This window comes from Chionomys nivalis, chromosome 11 (assembly GCF_950005125.1).
Source record: "Chionomys nivalis chromosome 11, mChiNiv1.1, whole genome shotgun sequence".
NCBI classification, from domain to species: domain Eukaryota; kingdom Metazoa; phylum Chordata; class Mammalia; order Rodentia; family Cricetidae; genus Chionomys; species Chionomys nivalis.
In genome coordinates this window covers 24,684,861-24,702,052 of record NC_080096.1, presented here as the reverse complement: position 1 = coordinate 24,702,052, position 17,192 = coordinate 24,684,861, and positions in this window count along the sequence as shown.

The window sequence follows — 17,192 nt, the reverse complement described above, 5'->3', positions numbered from 1 at the left end:
TTTAAGAGATGCATAGAAGGAAAAAATCAATACGATTTGGTGATAGATTACTATGAAAGGGGTTAGGGGAGGAAAGGAGGAGAACTATGTTTAGAAGGATTTCTAAGTTCTGACTCCAACACAGGAGGTTTGCATGGCTGTTGCTGGGACAGAAAATGTTGTAGAAAAGGCAGAGGTGGTAGGAGGCAGTTAGAACAGAGCTAGAGACCAGGTGAATAGGGACCAAATGAAGTCTGGAGGCAAGGCAGCTCTTGGGAGGCATATGTCATCAAGGGAAATGGTGATTGAGCTAGGGACAGAGGTGAAAGGCAAGGTTGACTTGGAAGCCTCAACTGCCAACTAGTGACAGCTCCTTAACCTTTCAGCCTCATGTAATTGGGGCTAGAGGGGCACTTCACAAGAAGAGCTCTGCTCTCTGGGCTCCCACAGCTGGACATGCTGGGCTCCTTCCTCTCCCCAGGTACTTCCTGGGCTCAGGTTCAGCATTTAGTCGATCTTCTCATTAGAAGGAACCGCTCTGTGGGTTCACAGGATCACTCAATACAGTAAGTGAGCCAACCCCAGGGGTTCTTTGGGTAATAAGTACTTAAGCCTTCCATTAGCCATCGTTAGGGCTGAGTTTACTTATTGCTTATTGATCACCATCTATAGGGGTGGCTGGGCTGGCCAGATGGAGAGGAGGGTGGAACCTTTCCCAGGAGCCTCTCCAGAGACTCCTGGAATCAGGCTGCTCTGTCCCTGGGGTGGGTACTGGTTTCAGTTCATTGGACAATCTGGGTTAGCACAGGTAGGCATCTATGGAGGAGGGAGAAAGGAAGGGAGGGCGAGAAGCTATGGCTTTTTTTTTTTTTTTTTTTTTTTGGTTTTTCGAGACAGGGTTTCTCTGTGGTTTTGGAGCCTGTCCTGGAACTAGCTCTTGTAGACCAGGCTGGTCTCGAACTCACAGAGATCCACCTGCCTCTGCCTCCCAAGTGCTGGGATTAAAGGCGTGCGCCACCACTGCCCGGCCTTCCTGTTTCTTTTTAAAGTGTGTGTTTGTGTGTGTATTTAAGGCAACCTGTTTGAAAGGCTGCATGATTCAGGGTTGGAAGCCTCGTTTGTATAACCTGAATATCTTCAGAACCTATCAGTCCAATGGTAGCTGTGTGATCACATGATTGTATAACCTGAATATCTTCAGAACCCATCAGTCCAATGGTAGCTGTGTGATCACATGATTGTATAACCTGAATATCTTCAGAACCCATCAGTCCAACGGTAGCTGTGTGATCACATGTAGGAGGATGACTCAATTTCTCTGCCTGTGTCTCCCCTCCCTCAGCCCCTGAAAAATAGTCCTGAGGAGCTTGTGAGGAACCCCAGATGTTTCTCTGAGTGCCATGCTCTCCTCCAGGGGGTTCTGCCACTCCACTGGGTATGGCAGGCCCATGCAGAGCCCATGACTGTTTTGCCTAGAAAACTTCTGACATTGCCTCTACTCTGCTGGGGATTACAACCACTCTCACCCTCTGTACTCTGTACTGAGCTCTGCCACTGGTCTGCCAGGGCTAACCTCTCCACCAGCCCACACTGTTGTTTCTCTGTCATAGCACTGAGCTCTGATACTGTTGTCATCTCAGGAGACAAAGACCTAATGCTGGAGAGCATCTGTGGTGATAGTGGAGAGAAGGGGAGAAAGGCTTGTTTCCACCATCTTAGAGGCACCCCCAAGTTCTATAGGGTTTGATGAAACAAGCCTTCCAGCCTATTTGTTCTATTGCTGTGAACAGACACCTTGACCATGGCAACTCTCATAAGAAAAGTACTTAATTGAGGCTCACGTGTAGTTTTGGAAATTTAATTCATTGTCATCATCGTGGGGATAATGGTGGCATGCAGGCAGACATGGTGCTGGAGAAGAAGCTTAGACTTCTACATCTGGTTTCATAGGCAGCAGAAAGTAGAGAGAGCCACCAGGCCTGGCTTGGGGTTTTGAAACCTCAAAGTTCACCCTCAGTGACACACTTCTTCCAACAAGGCCTTTGGTATTTGCTTTATAATTATTTGTATATGTGTTAGCTGTACACATGTGTGCAGTTCCAAAGGAGGCCAGAAGAGGGCATTAGATTTTTCTGAAGTAGAAGTTGTAGAAGTTTGTGAGCCACTCCTGTGAGTGCTAGGAACCTTGGCAAGAGCAGCAGGGGCTCTTAGCCACAGTACTGTTGCTTTAGCCCCAAGCTCATAAATTTTCATAAATGTCCTGGAATAGGGGTTTGGAAATTTTGTAAAAGATAAGATCATAAATATAGTTGGATGCCTGTATCAATGGATTATATATGTACTCGTAGATCCAACCAATTCTGGGTAGAAATATCTTAAAAAATTGTGTCTGAACTAAAACTTGGGTGAACAGTTTTCTCCTTTGGTCATTCCCTAAATCATATACTTTACTATCTAATATTACATTGAAAGATCCGTGTAAGCTAATTGAGAATCGTTAGTCATTATGAGAAAGAGTTTTGACTACCCATGGGTTTTGATGCCTGTCGGGGGCGGGGTGGGGGGGACCTAGTATCACTCCCTGGTGGGTGCAGGGCGCAGCTGGGGTCAGCACAGTCGGGTATGATAGCTACTTCTTTTTTATGTTCCTGTGACAAAATACCTGACAGAAGCAAAGGAAAGGGCAGAGTGTAGCATGATTAATAAAAACCCAGAGACGGATGTTGGGGTTCAACCTGAAGGTCAGAAAAGCAAAGCAGCCAGCCACTGGCTCTTACCTCTACCTCAGTCCGAAATGATGAGCCTGCCTCCAGGAATCTCAGAATGAGACTGACTGAGAGCTGTCTCCTCCCATCTTATATTCTGCTCTAGTGCTGGGATTAAAGGCTTGCACCACTACCACCCGGTTTCAATGGCAAATTTGTGTGGCTACTGGTATTAAAGGTGTGCGCCACCACTGCCTGGTCTGTAAGACTGACCAGTGGGACTGTTTTACTCTCTGAACTTTAGGTAAGCTTTATTTATTAAAATACAAATAAAATGTCACCACAGGAGAGGGTTTATTTTCGTTTGTGGTTTCAAAACGGGTCTGTCCATGGTTACCTGGGTTCTTGTGCCTGGGCAGAATATCATGGTGGCAGGGGAAGACTGCCACCACCTGGCCAGCCTGGGAGACTAGAGGAGGGAGCACTTGTGGTAGTCTCACTGTGTGCTGTTAATCATTTTATTCCACTGAGCCTCCAGGCCATGGGATGATGCCTATCACATTCAGTGTGAGTCTTCCATGCTCACTCAATCCCATCCACAAACATCTTCACAAGAGGCACAGTGCACCACAAACACCAGTTTAGATGATTCTAATTCTAATGAAGTCGACAGTGAAGCGTAACCACACCAGTTTCCATCAGGAACGTCCACTGTCAGTTCAAAAACGTCCATAGATCTTGAATGAAGAGGCATGACGGTGTGCCAATAAAACTTTATTTACAAATAGAAGCTTGCCCACTCTCATTCTGTAGTAAGACAGCTTCAACTCCTCCTGCCACCGACAGAGGGCACTGGCGGCCCCCCTTGGTTGTCACTTGATTTGTCAGAGCGTGTTTGCCGTGCTTGCGCTCAGATAGAAGGTGTTTTCCAAATGTTGTCATTATGACCAATAAGTTGCAGAGGCAGCTAGCATGCTGGAGATGCTGCCTCGGAGAGACATATGGTTACGATGGAAACCAAAGTGGAATAATAATTGCAAAAATTGGAAGTGGTGAGAAAATGGATGTTGCAAGTGAAAATGGGGTAATTTTTCCAGACAGTAGCAAGATTGTAAAGGAGTAAATCAAACAACATGAAAAAAAAATGCTGTGCCCATGCCATCGACAGTGATCAGCAGAACAAAATGAGGCAAAAATCAAAAGAACAGAAAAATTGAACACAGGGCGAGAGATGAGCAGGATGGGCGAAGCTGTTCAGGACAGTACAGGAGTAGCCATTATAACATGAAGGCTTTGGAGATTGGGTCTGATGCATACTGTGTCTGACTAGAAGGGCTCAGAGCCCCTCAAGTTTGCACAAGGTTAACGTAATATTGGTGTTTGAAAGAGGGGGTTATCTTCCCCAGTAGGCTTTCCTTGTAAGAGGACTGGGGTTCTCTGGAAAGAACACACATCCGAGCAAAATGGATTATATGAAGCACTAAGTCACTCTGCTGTTTGGTAGAAATGGACCTGGGGATTTGGGGATTACAAGTTAGCACTTGTCAGCTTTGTTTGTTTGTTTGCTTGCTTGTTTTTGGTTTTGGTTTGGTTTTTGTTTTTACTCTGGCAGATAAATGGACTTATGAGTGTCCCTTGGGAACTGAAATTATTGTTAGCACACACATGTATAAACACACACACACACACACACATATGGATATATTCAGGTACACACATAAACATGCAGAGACACACACCTGACAGGAGTGGTGTGTATGACAGATAAAATGAGGGCTAAAATCTGTTGCTTGCTGAACACAGTCCTAGATGGCAGGGTGGGAGAGGCCGCTCTGCTTAGCTTTGCCTCCTCACTCAGGGGCAGGAAAGAGGAGTTGAAGGAGGAGGTTTGCAGGGACAATGGGACACCACTGGCCCTGCTCAGGGGACTGGGAAGCAGGCAGACCAGGCTGGAGTGTGAAGCTGGATCTTAAAAGTCTATGATCCTGAATGCCACTGTTAAAAGTTTCCAGCTTCCTCTGTGCAAAGGATGAAAAATGCTTTCTTGGGAACAAATAGGGGCTTCTTCCACCCTGGAGAGCAGAGGGGCAGACTGGGAGGAAGAAGACAAAAGGAAAGAAATCAAGGTGTTATGGAGACCTGCCAGACCCCAGATGGTAAAGATGAAGGAACGGGAAACTCTGGTCATGCGGGACTTGAGTTCCCGTGAGCAAGGGAATGGGTTCTTAGGTTTCCTGTCCAGGATGGCAACTACATAATGAGGAGGATTTTTGTACATATCAAAAGCCATCAAAGAGTAGACTTTAAGTGCTGTCACCACAAAGGAATGATGTTGGCAATGAAGTGGGCATATTAACTAGTCCAGTGGGATCCTTTCTATGCGAGTACCAACTCATCCCACTGTGGGACTGGGCAGTGGCAGAAGGTTTGCCCAACACTCTCAAAGCCTTGGGTCCATTCTGTAGCACTGCATGAACTGACCATGCTGGCACACATCTGTAATCCCAGCACTCCAGGTGTAGAGGCCAGGGGACCAGAGGTTCAAGGCCTCCTAGGCTGTATACGTATATACGGAGTTCTAGGTTTAATGACAGGTGGGGCGAGAAAGTGACAGGGGGAGGGAGGAGGGCATTCTCCCCAGAGGAGCAGGAGGCGGACTGGCGGCGAAGCTTTCTTTGTGGGCCAGCCTTGGGAGGTGGCGATGCTGACCTGGAAACAGAGCTGGCCACTTGTGTTATTGCAGGCTCAACTGGCTGTAGTCAGAATTCTCTTGGTGGCAAGTCATAGAAACCCATTTGAGCTATCTTAAGGAGAAATTGATTTGATTTGTTGGAAATATATTTGGGTGTCTCATAGAACTTAAAGTAGTGGAGCAGCCTCAGAGGGAGAGACAGTGGTGACAGTTCCTGGATGGGCTGCCCAGTAGGGCAAAGTGTCCCTGACTTGAGATAGCATCCGTGGGGATGAGATGGAGATGGGACTGATTATCCAGGACCCAACCTCCAGCAGGATCTGCATTTCTAACCCCTTCCCTGTTATAGCTGCTGCTTGATCCCAAAGCACTGCTGTTAGTGAGATTTCAACTCCAAGCCTTGTTCCCCAGTTCAAACGGATTGGCTCACCTGGATCACAGGTGCTTTGTAAGATGGAGTCCCACTCTTCCAGTGTGACAGCCTGAGGGCTACCCTGGTTGCCATGGGAACAGTTCAGAGATAAGGAAGACTGGGTGGCTGCTCTGAGCAATCCAACGTGGGTGCTGGGAACCAAACTCAGGTTTTCTGGAAGGGCAAGACATGGGCTCAACCACGGAGTCTTTCCAGCCTCATGTGCCTTCTTGTAAACACAGAAGTGCTCTCCCTTGGCCATAACTCTGTCTGTATTTAGAGCAGGCAGAACAAGAAGGATGTTGTCTGCTGCTGGGGAGGTGCCTCACACACAGAGATGGAAGGAGGACATTTTGCTGTATTTGATAAGCTGTTTTCTACCAGAGAAATGGAACCTTATAGTAGAAAGGGCATAAAAGCTTTGGTGTGATGAGGCCAGCCTATGTAGACAGGTCAAAAGGCCGCACAGAATCATGGGCTCCGAATGGGAAAGAGTCCTTGATTCCTCTACATACCTACTTGATTCCTCTACATACTTACTTGATTCCTCTACATACCTACTCCTCCATGTTGGGAAAGAGTCCTTGATTCCTCTACATACCTACTTGATTCCTCTACATACTTACTTGATTCCTCTACATACCTACTCCTCCATGTTGCCTAGCTTTTGCTTGGGCCACATCAATGGCCGAGGGGGAGCTCACTACCTACAAAATCAGTTCCTTCTTTTTCCTATAGCTGGTGGCTTGGAATCTCTTCATGCTCCAGACTGTCAGTCATGAGATTATCAGACCTCTGTGATGGGGCTGCAGTACCCAGCCTGAGTCCAAACCATTGGAAGTATATAAATCAGGGACCAAAACAGAGCCACCTTAACTATGAAAAAGAATTACATTCCCCCCACCCCACCCTTCCGAGACTGTCAGGATAAGTGTGAAGGAGACCCTGACTCTATGCAGTCTGATAAGGGCTTCATGGGGAGAAGATGATATGAAAAGACCCAGTTTCTTTCCTCCTGTTAAGAGCAGTTCAGATCTCCCCCAAACTTGGATACCCCCTCAGGAAAACACAACCCTCTATGTACCAGACTGAGGTTCCTTAGAAGGAAGCAAGGCACCTGTCCTTCTCCCGTCTTGTGGGGGTGGGCAGGAGGGAATGGGGGCTAAACCCCAGGAAACACTCTATCATCCAGCTGCACCCCAGCATGTGCCATGGGCATCACCCCAAAGTTGGTTTTAGCAAGGCCCCTTTGTAAGCACGGACTTGAGGGGAGCTCCGTGGGTGCCTTGCACAGTGCAGAACGGGTAACGGTGTCACCATGTCGCCGAGGCTTTGGGCCAGATTTCATCACCCATCCTTCCTTGCAAGTACTTGCTCTTTCCTTGGAAAGCAACATTCACAGACGCCGGTGTTCTTTCTGGCCTTCAAGTCTGTTTCCTAGGGTGTTCAGGGTGCTCTCTTTAAACAGGGAGTGTGCTGCCAGTGTCTGGCCTCAGTGCTGGGAGATAACACTTGCAGTGTATTCGTGTGACTGTGATCTGTTTGGATCAGCTGATGGGTCATGGCAAGCCCATCCTGGAGGCTGCCAGGATCTGCGGAGAAGGAAGAAGCAGGTGTTCTTTGGAGCAGGATATGATGAAGAATGGGGTCAACCGCCCTCAACAGGGCATGTTTCAAAAGGACTTCATCACCAAAAGTCAACTTCTAACCTTCTGTGTCTTCAGGCCAAGCCCTTAGAGTGTGTGTGTATGCATAGATTTCTGCCTGTCTGTCTGTATGTATGCATGTGTGCACACATGTATATGTGTGTTTATATATTGTGTGTATGTGTGTTATTTATGGATATGTGTGTATGTATATATGTGTATGTAGTGTTTATATGAATGTATATGTGTGTATGTATGTTTGTGTTTGTATGTATGTATTTATATGTGTGTTTGTGTGTGTACATATGGATATGTATATATATGTGTGTGTGTGTTTATATATGTGGTGTGTATGCATGCATATATATGTGTGTATGCATAGATGTCTGTCTGTCTATATGTATGCATGTGTGTGCACATATGTATATGTGTGTTTATATATTGTGTGTATGTATGTGTGTGTTTGTGTGTATTTATGGATATGTGTGTATGTATATATGTGTGTGGTGTGTGTATGAATGTATATGTGTGTATGTATGTGTGTGTTTGTGTGTATGTATGGATATGTGTGTTTGTGTGTACGTATGGATATGTGTGTGTTTATATATGTGTAGTGTGTGTATGTATGTGTGTATGTATGCATATATGTATATATGTGTGTGTGTGTGTATAGGTGTGTATGCGATTTGCTCACAAAGTCCTTGCCTACTTCCTTCTGCTTAGCTGGGTGAAAACTTTCTGGAACCTATCACCTGAGACAGTTCCTCAGTTCCACGGCAGGAACAAAGAGGCTGCTGGGCCTCTGCTTCCAGCCAGGGATGCCTTCCGGATGTTGTCATGGTGATGCTGGAGTCAGGAGCTGTTCACCAAAAGAAAAAAATCCCTTCTTCTTCTCTCCTGAAGCATCATGCACAACCTGTCCCACTGTGGGGAAGGTGGAGGACTATTTCTATCAGCACAGATGGCTGGACATGAGCCACTTTCCAGCCAGGCCTCCTGGACTCTCTGGGAGCTCAGTTTACCCAGAAAGCATCACTCTTCTGGGTCAGAGATCTAGGACCACAGGGTTGACGGATTCTGTCCCAAACTGAGGATGATACAAATGCTCAGAGAGCACAGTAAGCAAACCTCTGATGAAAGAGGGTTGTAGGAACTTGTACACCAGGCTGTCTGGAGGGGGAGTTGGCTCAGAGTTGACTGGAATCCCTTTCTTAACAATTTTGACATCAGCCGTAGTTGCTAACACTTGTAAAGGGCTTATAGCACACCAGGCATGGGTCCAAAGGGACAGCAGGGAGTTTTGATTCAGTGTAGTTTCCATGTAAAGTGCCCAGCACAACACCTGACGTAGAGAAAGGCTCCGTAAACAGAGCATCTATGGCTGTGACCAGACTCTTTGGACTCTGATGTCTCTTCTTGCTTCCTTCGGTTGGTCTGTTTGACCTCTTAAGCTGTCCCAGGCTGTTAGTAGGTCACCTCACCCCTGTGGACAGAAGACACAATTGCCAATCTGTAGTACTCAGTCAGATGTTAGGTTGCCAATTTGCTGGAGACCTGGCCTGACCTGCTTGCTTCTGCTCTGGTCTAAGAGCACTCTGAGGCGGTCTCAAGGGGCTAAGGTCCGCAGGCCATCTGGGATGGACTCCTGTTGAAGGGGCCAGTTTTACAAGGAGCTGAATCTGAGAAACCCCCAGTTTGTATTTGTGTCCTGCTGCCAGGCTCGGCATAATGGCCCTGACAGTCGAAGTAAGCAATTGGCCAATTTCCTTCAGGAACGTTTGAAATAAAAAGCAGTTTGTCTGAGTGGAAGAAATTGTGAGAGCCCCAAATGGAACTGCTTAAATTTATTGCTGGAGAGTTTTTACATATTGAGTCAAAGGCATTTTTTTTTCTTTTGCACTTGGTCTTGGATTTCTGTGAGTGCCGCAGTGCACCAGAGATGGAGATGCCATGGCTGCCTCAAAAGTTGGCTGGTGGGAAGGTCTGTCGCATGGCTAGCCCAGCTCTAGAAGGCAGAAGCCTGACCTGTCCTGTGGGAGTGACTCAAGGTCCCGGATGGAAATACTCTATCCCTGCATCTCCAAACAGGAGACTTAGCGGCATCCATTGTACCAGCCAGGACCCTCAGCTGGCAGAGGGATCACGGCTGCGACAGCTGGGACTTTCCAGGTGAGGACTTCTACTCATTGAGTGCTGAGTGTAGCGGCTGTTGTAGAGGAACCCTTCTGGCAGTTTGCCCTGGTTGGGATGGATGAGAATTCATTCTCAAGTTCTGGAAGAGCTGGGTTAACACGCAAGTCAATATTAGAATAGCATGCGCGTTGCTTGTGGGACAGCGGGTAGGCAGGGTGAAAGAACTCTGTCAGGTCTGAGCTTTAGTCTGTCTTGGCTCTGGTTTTACTATGTGATCACAGGAAAACCATTTTCTTTCTCTGGACCCCAGTTTCCCTATCTGCAAAATGAGGTTGATACAATAATCTAAGGCCCTCTTTAGCTCAAATACGATGTGATGCCCACCCTTATTAGCCCCCACCCCGAGCCTGACTCCCGTTTTCTGCAGACTTTTGAGATCTTTCATTGCAATGTTGATTCAGCGCATTTAGACAGAAGGAGCTGAAGCATTCTGGGCACTGGAAAAGCATGCATTCGGGAGCCAGCGGGGTTCAAGTCCTGGTTCTGTGTCTAACCTGCTGTGACCTTGGGGAAGTTGCTTGCCCTTCCTGATCTGCAGTCTCTTTATCTGAGTCTGAGAGTGGCCCCCTCCGAGGATGAAACAGGACAGTGTCAGGAATCCCCAAGGCTGGGCAAACCCAGGTGCTCACCAGGTATGAATTTCCTTCCTCTTGCCATGTAAACCACATCCCCACAGCGTTGCTGGATGAAGGAGAGTCCTGCCTTGACTTTATGTATGGATCTGTTGCTCTGAAGACCAAGTGTTATCTTTCATGTTCTTCTCTAAGCAGCCGGAATGAAAGATCCTTGGACCAAATGACAGATGTGCTTGGAAGAGCCGCTTTGATAAATGGTTTGGGTTGGAGATTGAGTGAACCCCCCGGGGTTATCCTTAAGTAAAATAGATTGTAGCTAAACTGCCTTCTAAAGAGGGGAGGTGCCATTAACGGCAGGACTTCGGTCTGGCTGAGGGAGAGGTTGGGTCAGGTGTGTGAGTCTTCCAGAGCTAAGTTACTCTCAATAGTTGGGGGAGAGTATTAGTGGGACTAGAAGAGGCAAAAAGCCAAGTGATGACTGTGGAGAAGGAAATTTGGGAGGAAAGATAGCACCGGTTAAGAGGGTTAGAAGCGGCAGCTGACAGACATGCGCAGAGACATGCTCTTTCATCAGACGCTGCTGTGAGACACACACATCCTCAGATGCTGTTACGGTGCTGCGCTGCTTAGGTTTCTGTCCGCTTGACACAAGCTGGGGTCATCTGGAGAGAGGAAACTGAAACTGAGAAAATAGCTCCATCAGTTCAGCCTGAAGAAAAGCCTAGGGGTCGTTTTCTTGATTCATGATTGATGTGGAAAGGCAATGCTCCCCTCCCCTCCGACAGGTGGGTCTAGGTCATATAATAATAATAATAATAATAATAATAATAATAATAATAATAATAATAATAATAATAATAATAATAATAATAAAAAGACTAGACAAACCATGAGATCAAGCCAGTAAGCATCCTCCTCCATGGTCTCTGCTTCAGTTGCTGCCTTCAGGTTCCCATCTTGAGTTCCTACCCTGACTTTCCTTGGCACTGGACTGAGATTGCGTGCGACCCATGTACAAAATAAACCCTTTCTTTCTCAAGTTGTTTTTTGGTCAGAACCAAGGCAATAGAAAGTGCACTAGGAGAGGTTCTGTCCAGATGCATATAAATGAATCCATGTGTGTGCGCACACACTAGTGTGCAAGAAGCCAGCTGTGTTCTCTATGCCACGTGGACACACACACTGGTTTGTATTAATCTAGGCTGGCATCAGAACTGAGATCCAAGATCCATGCTGGCTTGCCAGACTGAGCAAGGTAGTGGAGTGGGTAAAGTGACATGTCTTACTGTCTTGCATTTGGTGGCCCAAACAATTAACGTTCTTTCTGTCTATTAATGATGCATGAACGAACAATCATTCCCCGGGGCTAGCTCTGCCAGGTGCCGGAATGTACTGAGGAACAAAGCATGCTCCCATGTCCTTCTGCCTTTAGGTAGCTTATATCCTCTTGCATGTGGTTAGACACGAAACAGTGTGGTCCATGGGATGGTTGTCACCATGTCACTAAAGAGACATAGGTCAAGGGACGCATCCATCCTTCAAGGACCTGAAGGAAGTGCAACAGTGTCTGTAAGATAGACAAGGAGAAAAGACTGGCAGAAGAGGAGGCTGGAAGTGGGCACAGGTCAGATCGTAAAGAGCTTGTAAAATATTTTCAGGGTTTAAATTTAACCGCCAAAAGCCACTGTTTGTTTGTTTATTTATTTATTTATTTATTTTGTAAGGGGTGGCTTGCTTAGTTTTGTTTTCTAGGAAAACCACTTGGGCTTTAAATAGTGGCAGATGTTTCAGACTTTATAAGATGAAAGACAACAACACCCAGGCAGGCCTCTTGACCACAGACCTGTAGATGCAAATCACAAGTGACCAAATCAAATGCCTGCGCTTCCTTACAGCCACCCTAGCTCACGGTTCCCAGGCTAAGAATTCCTGGAGATAACTCAATTTAAATTAGCATCTGCCAAGTACCTGGCACGTGCCAAGCTAGTGGAGAACCCTCATGTTCATGAAAATCTCGTGGAACATGCAAAACAAGTCTGGTGTTAGTGGTGAAGGGAAGGAGAAAGACACTGTAGAGCGCTGTCTGTAGTCTCACTATGGAGGGAGCTCACCCAATCCCATCTGCACATCTACAAGATCAGGCTGTCACCTTCACTTTCAGATAAGAAAGCTAACAAGGGGACGCCCCACCTACCACCCCAGTACTCAAGGCTGCGAGTCGAGGTCATTCTCGGAGGTTATTTCCTAGATATTTTAGAGGTAAAAGCTTTTTTAGCCAGTAGAAGTTGTCTGGGGACAACTCAATGGGCCTAAGGCAAGGGTGACTTCAGAGGGGCAGGACATGTTCATATGGGTGAGATGAAACAAGTTTTTATTCTACAGGTCCTTGGGTAGGCTCAGATGTCCTCCTCACCCACCTGTAGGCACACTAAAGATGGAGATGAAGCCCGAAGCTGTAGGAAACAGGAAAGAAGAGGTCTGTACATGGGCTCCCATGTTTTCGGTCTCTTAGGGTCAGCTGGATGTGGGAAAACAGCGAGGCAGGAAGAAGCGGCCACAGGCAACACAGTGTAATAAAAGATCCGATAATTTTCTCTCTTCTTGTTCAGACAGAATCTCACTATCTGTCGCCTTGGCTGGTCTGATAGAGAGCTCGCTGTGTAGACCAGGCAGTCCTTGAACTCAGAGAGATCAGCCTCCCTCTGCCTCCCCAGTACTAGGATTAAAAGTGGGCGCCATCAAACCTAATTAGAAGCCTAAATTTTTATTATTATTAAATCTTTATTATAAAGAACTTGCAAATAAACACACATACACACACAACAACAAAATTAAGCAGTCCCAATATCAGTGAATATCTACACAATTAGAATATCTAAGTTTTGAAGTCAGAGCTGTCTGGGCTTAAATGCAAGCTGTGTCATTCGGGAGCCACAGAACACTGATGGTGTCTGTGTGACCTTGGACCTGCCTATTTGTGTCTCCATTTGCTAATTTGTAAAATGGAGAAGATAGCAGAGCTTCCCTGGCAAATTGCTGCATAGCTTGATACAATCTCACAATGCATTAGCCCATCGCCGGCGCCCTTCACCACATGTTCCATCAATGTTAAACATCACTGGCAATCCTTCACTTCAGAGCCACATCTGCAGGAGGGGAATAATTATACCCCAGGCATAGACTCTGGGTGGTGGTGGTGGTAGGAAATGAATGATAAAAATGTATGCAAAGTAGCCAGCATCAGCAATGAGCAGCGGCCCCACAGGTCAAGGGAGTCTGACCCTTGTGTCAACTCCAGTGTCCCTCCTCCTGTGTCTCCATGAGAGAAATCACCAGATGTTTTTCCCAACTGCCAATATTTGCTGCAAATCGCTAAGGCTGGTCCTGCACTTTGTCAGTTCTTGAGGGAGTAGCTTAGATTTTGTTTGCAACAGCTTCCTGTCTGCATACACACTGGGCTGCTAGGGGAGCCAGAGAATAACAAAATTATGTTCTCCCCAGATGGCAATTCTCCCACATTACTTCACTTTATCAGTTACACATGTCTTCTGAGCTGGGTTTTCCCTACCCTGATCACAAAGGGTAATGAGGGGTGAGGGTTATTGTCACAGCGGCTCCGAGTCCCTCTGGCAACAAGGATGTTCTCAGAGGCCTGCTGGGAACGGTCAGCTGGGAGATGAGGATGCTTCTCAGTGCCTGGTAGTCACACTCCACCCTGTGCCTGAAGCTGACAACTTGAGCCCTAAAGTCCGTGTGCAGGCTGTCAAGGACATCAGTGACCTGTGTTCAAGTCAAGCCAGAGTCCCACACTGGGACATCAGTGACCGCAGGCTGTCAAGTCAAGCCAGAGTCCCACACTGGGACATCAGTGATCGCAGGCTGTCAAGTCAAGCCAGAGTCCCACACTGGAACATCAGTGACCTGTGTTCAAGTCAAGCCCCATTGTGGCTGCCAGAAACTGACCTTGACTTTCAATCTTCCTTTAGTTTTTCATCCCATTTTTTTTTTTTTTTTTTTTTTTTTTTTGCTGCCTTTCCCAGCAAGCCTCCTCACGACTCACAGACTCTCTGGGCCTGGCACCATCTTCTCCTTTCCGGTTCTGGGCTCACACAAGTCAGGCTCCTATTCACTTATATCTCCCCATGAGAGAACTGTGGCCAAGGCCATCAGTGAGCTGTGCTGACAACCTGAGTTTGACCCCTGGAACCCATGAAAAGATGCAAAGAGATTACTCCACAAAGTTGCTTTCTGACCTCCACACTGCTCCTTGGCACCCATACTGCGCCCCAAACAAATAACAAAACAGTGACAGTAATAATAAAAATAATAAAAGCTTTAGAAAGATCGTTCTGTCTGCCATTGGGGAAATACAAATCGAGACAAGGGACTTCTGCTAACGGCCAATCCAAGAAAACCAGTGGTTTCCCTGGAACACCTGGAAGGATGCCTATCATACCCACTGTCCTCAACTGAGAGTTGTATTAATCAGAGTGCTCACTAGACACCAATGTAGAGAAATCAAATGGGGAGCCAGTATTTGTATCTTTAGCAGAAGGGATTATGTTGATTTTGCTTTCCTTCTGGCTCTCCAACCTCTTCCTTTCTTCCCACCAGAATCTCCTTTATCAGGTCTTCTAGTCTCTTTTCCCTCCTGACCTTAGGGCTCTCCACTTCGTGTTACATTAATCCCTGTGTGATCTCGTCCCAAGCGTCACTTTAAGTAGCATCCACATACTGAAGAGATGGCTCAGAGAAAAAAAAATCCTTGACCTGCAAACATGAGCACCAAGGTTTAGATCTCCAGACCCACATAAAGCCGGATGCAGTGACATGTCTGTAATCACTCCTGTGGTGGCACCAGAGATGCCCCGGAGCTCAGAGACCAGATGGTCTGGTGTATGCAGTGGAGCACAATAAGAGAGCATGTCTTAAGTAGGATGGAGGGTAAAGACAGACACCTGCTGTGTCCTCTGACCTCCACATTCCTCCCTGGAATGCACGACACATCACTCACTACCCATGGACACACACATCACACTCGTTCTCGTCATGCTCATACACGTACAAATGAATGAAAAATGCTGATGGCGCCAACATTTATTTGAGCTAAAGATGTTGAATGCTGCCCCCTGCCCAGCCTGGTCTCTCCGATCAGATGGCTCACGATGATCCCACATCAAATTCTCGATTTCTTTCCCCTTTAAAGCTTACCTTTCTTTGTTTTCTATATCACAGTACATGAATTTTTTTCTCGCCTAATCAGGAGTTAGGATGAAATTTTTGCTTTCTTTTTTTTTTTTATTTTTCAGTTAACAAAAAGTTACCACCCCTTAAAATAAAAGTCTTTCACAAAGTAGAAGTTTGGCTTTTGTTTCTCACCCTCTTCAAATCTATTTCCTAGTTGAAGACAATGTCTAGCGCTCACCTGAACAACTCTGAAAGACCCCAGTGGTCCTTATGTCTCCCCAGAAGCCCCTTGACACAATTTATGGCAGCCTGAAAGATTTTTCTAAAATTTGGTTTGTCATCATCACTACCGATGTGGGGATGGGCGTGGATCCCATGGGGCACGCGTGGAGGTCAGAAGACAACCTTGAAGAACCAGTTCTCCCTTTCCTCCTCTTCATGGGTCTCGGGGTCAAGCTCAGGTAGTCAGACTTCTGTGGCAAATGCCTTTACCTGAGCGCCATGATCTTCTAGAAGGAGACATTAAACCAGGCCTCTCCTCTGCTCCGTTTCTTTAGCGGCCCTTTTGTCTCAGGATGTGCCAGGAAGTCATTGTCCTCATCCCCAAGTTTAACGCCATCTATGTACTCAACTCCCTTCCTCCTTGCGTGTATCTCCTCCCTCATTCTGTGGGTACCAAACACCCTTGACTCCTGGCTGTTGGCACTTCTGACACTCCCCTCCAGATGTCTGCACTACAGATTTCCTCACATCTTTCTGATCTTTGCTCAGATGCTTCCCTGCCCTGTATGAGATTGACCTCAGTCTCCTACCCCCGCAATTCCTTTTCAAAACCTGCCTACTCTCCCAGATGGTTTGCATTTCATCGTTGGACATTGTGGGGATCCTATATCGCACTTGTAAGCACCTCACAGCTATTCTGAGCCTCACTATCCCAGCACCTCAAACTCTTGGGGGTTCAGTTTGCTTTTGTTGATTCTCTTACTCGTGGGGCTTAGTTTCCTTGTGTGTGGAGTGAACTTCATACACAGTTGGTCTTAATCTGTGGCCCAATTAACCAAATTCTTCTTGGTTGAAGGTATGACTCTGAGTGCTAATGTTGCAGCTGTCAGGGGTGGAGTGGCTGAACCCCAGGGAAGGCGGGTCTGTGAGATGATAGGCAAGGATAGCAGAGCCTTCTGCTCTGCCCACCCCTCCCCACTGGGGCCCTCCCACCACTGAAAAAAAGAATGAGGAGCGGAGGAGAGCAGCCTGGTACCTTAGAAAGTAGGGGCGGAATGTGCCAAGAAGTGGGACAGGGCTTGCCAGTGTCTGTCCAGCCCAACAGGAAAGTTTTGACCTCAGCCAGTGAAATTATTTTCAATGCTACTCATGAAACAAAGCCAATAATACCAATAATAATCAGAGACTCAATGAAGTGGTCTTCTCATTGGCTCTTACATATTAGCACACTGGCAAAATGCCTAAAAAGCAAGTAAGACATTATAGAACAGAGATTTTAACTGTAAGGGATTCATAGTTTAGAATTATAGTCATGTGGCCCTATCATATCAAGATGTTAACCCGTGTAGTGGTCTGTGACAAGCTCAAGTGAAGATGTTGTCATTTCTGAGTTTTGTCTCCTCTCTTCATTTCAAAGCAAGCGATATTTAAAAACGAGTTGTTGTATTTTTGTGCTTAAGGTATTGTCCCAGTCCAATGAGAGAGTTTGTGTGTGAGTTAAAATTTGTGCCTCGCAAACAAAAGACAGTGCTTTGCTGTTTGCATCCTGCTACACTGTTTTGAAAATGCATGCCCAAATAG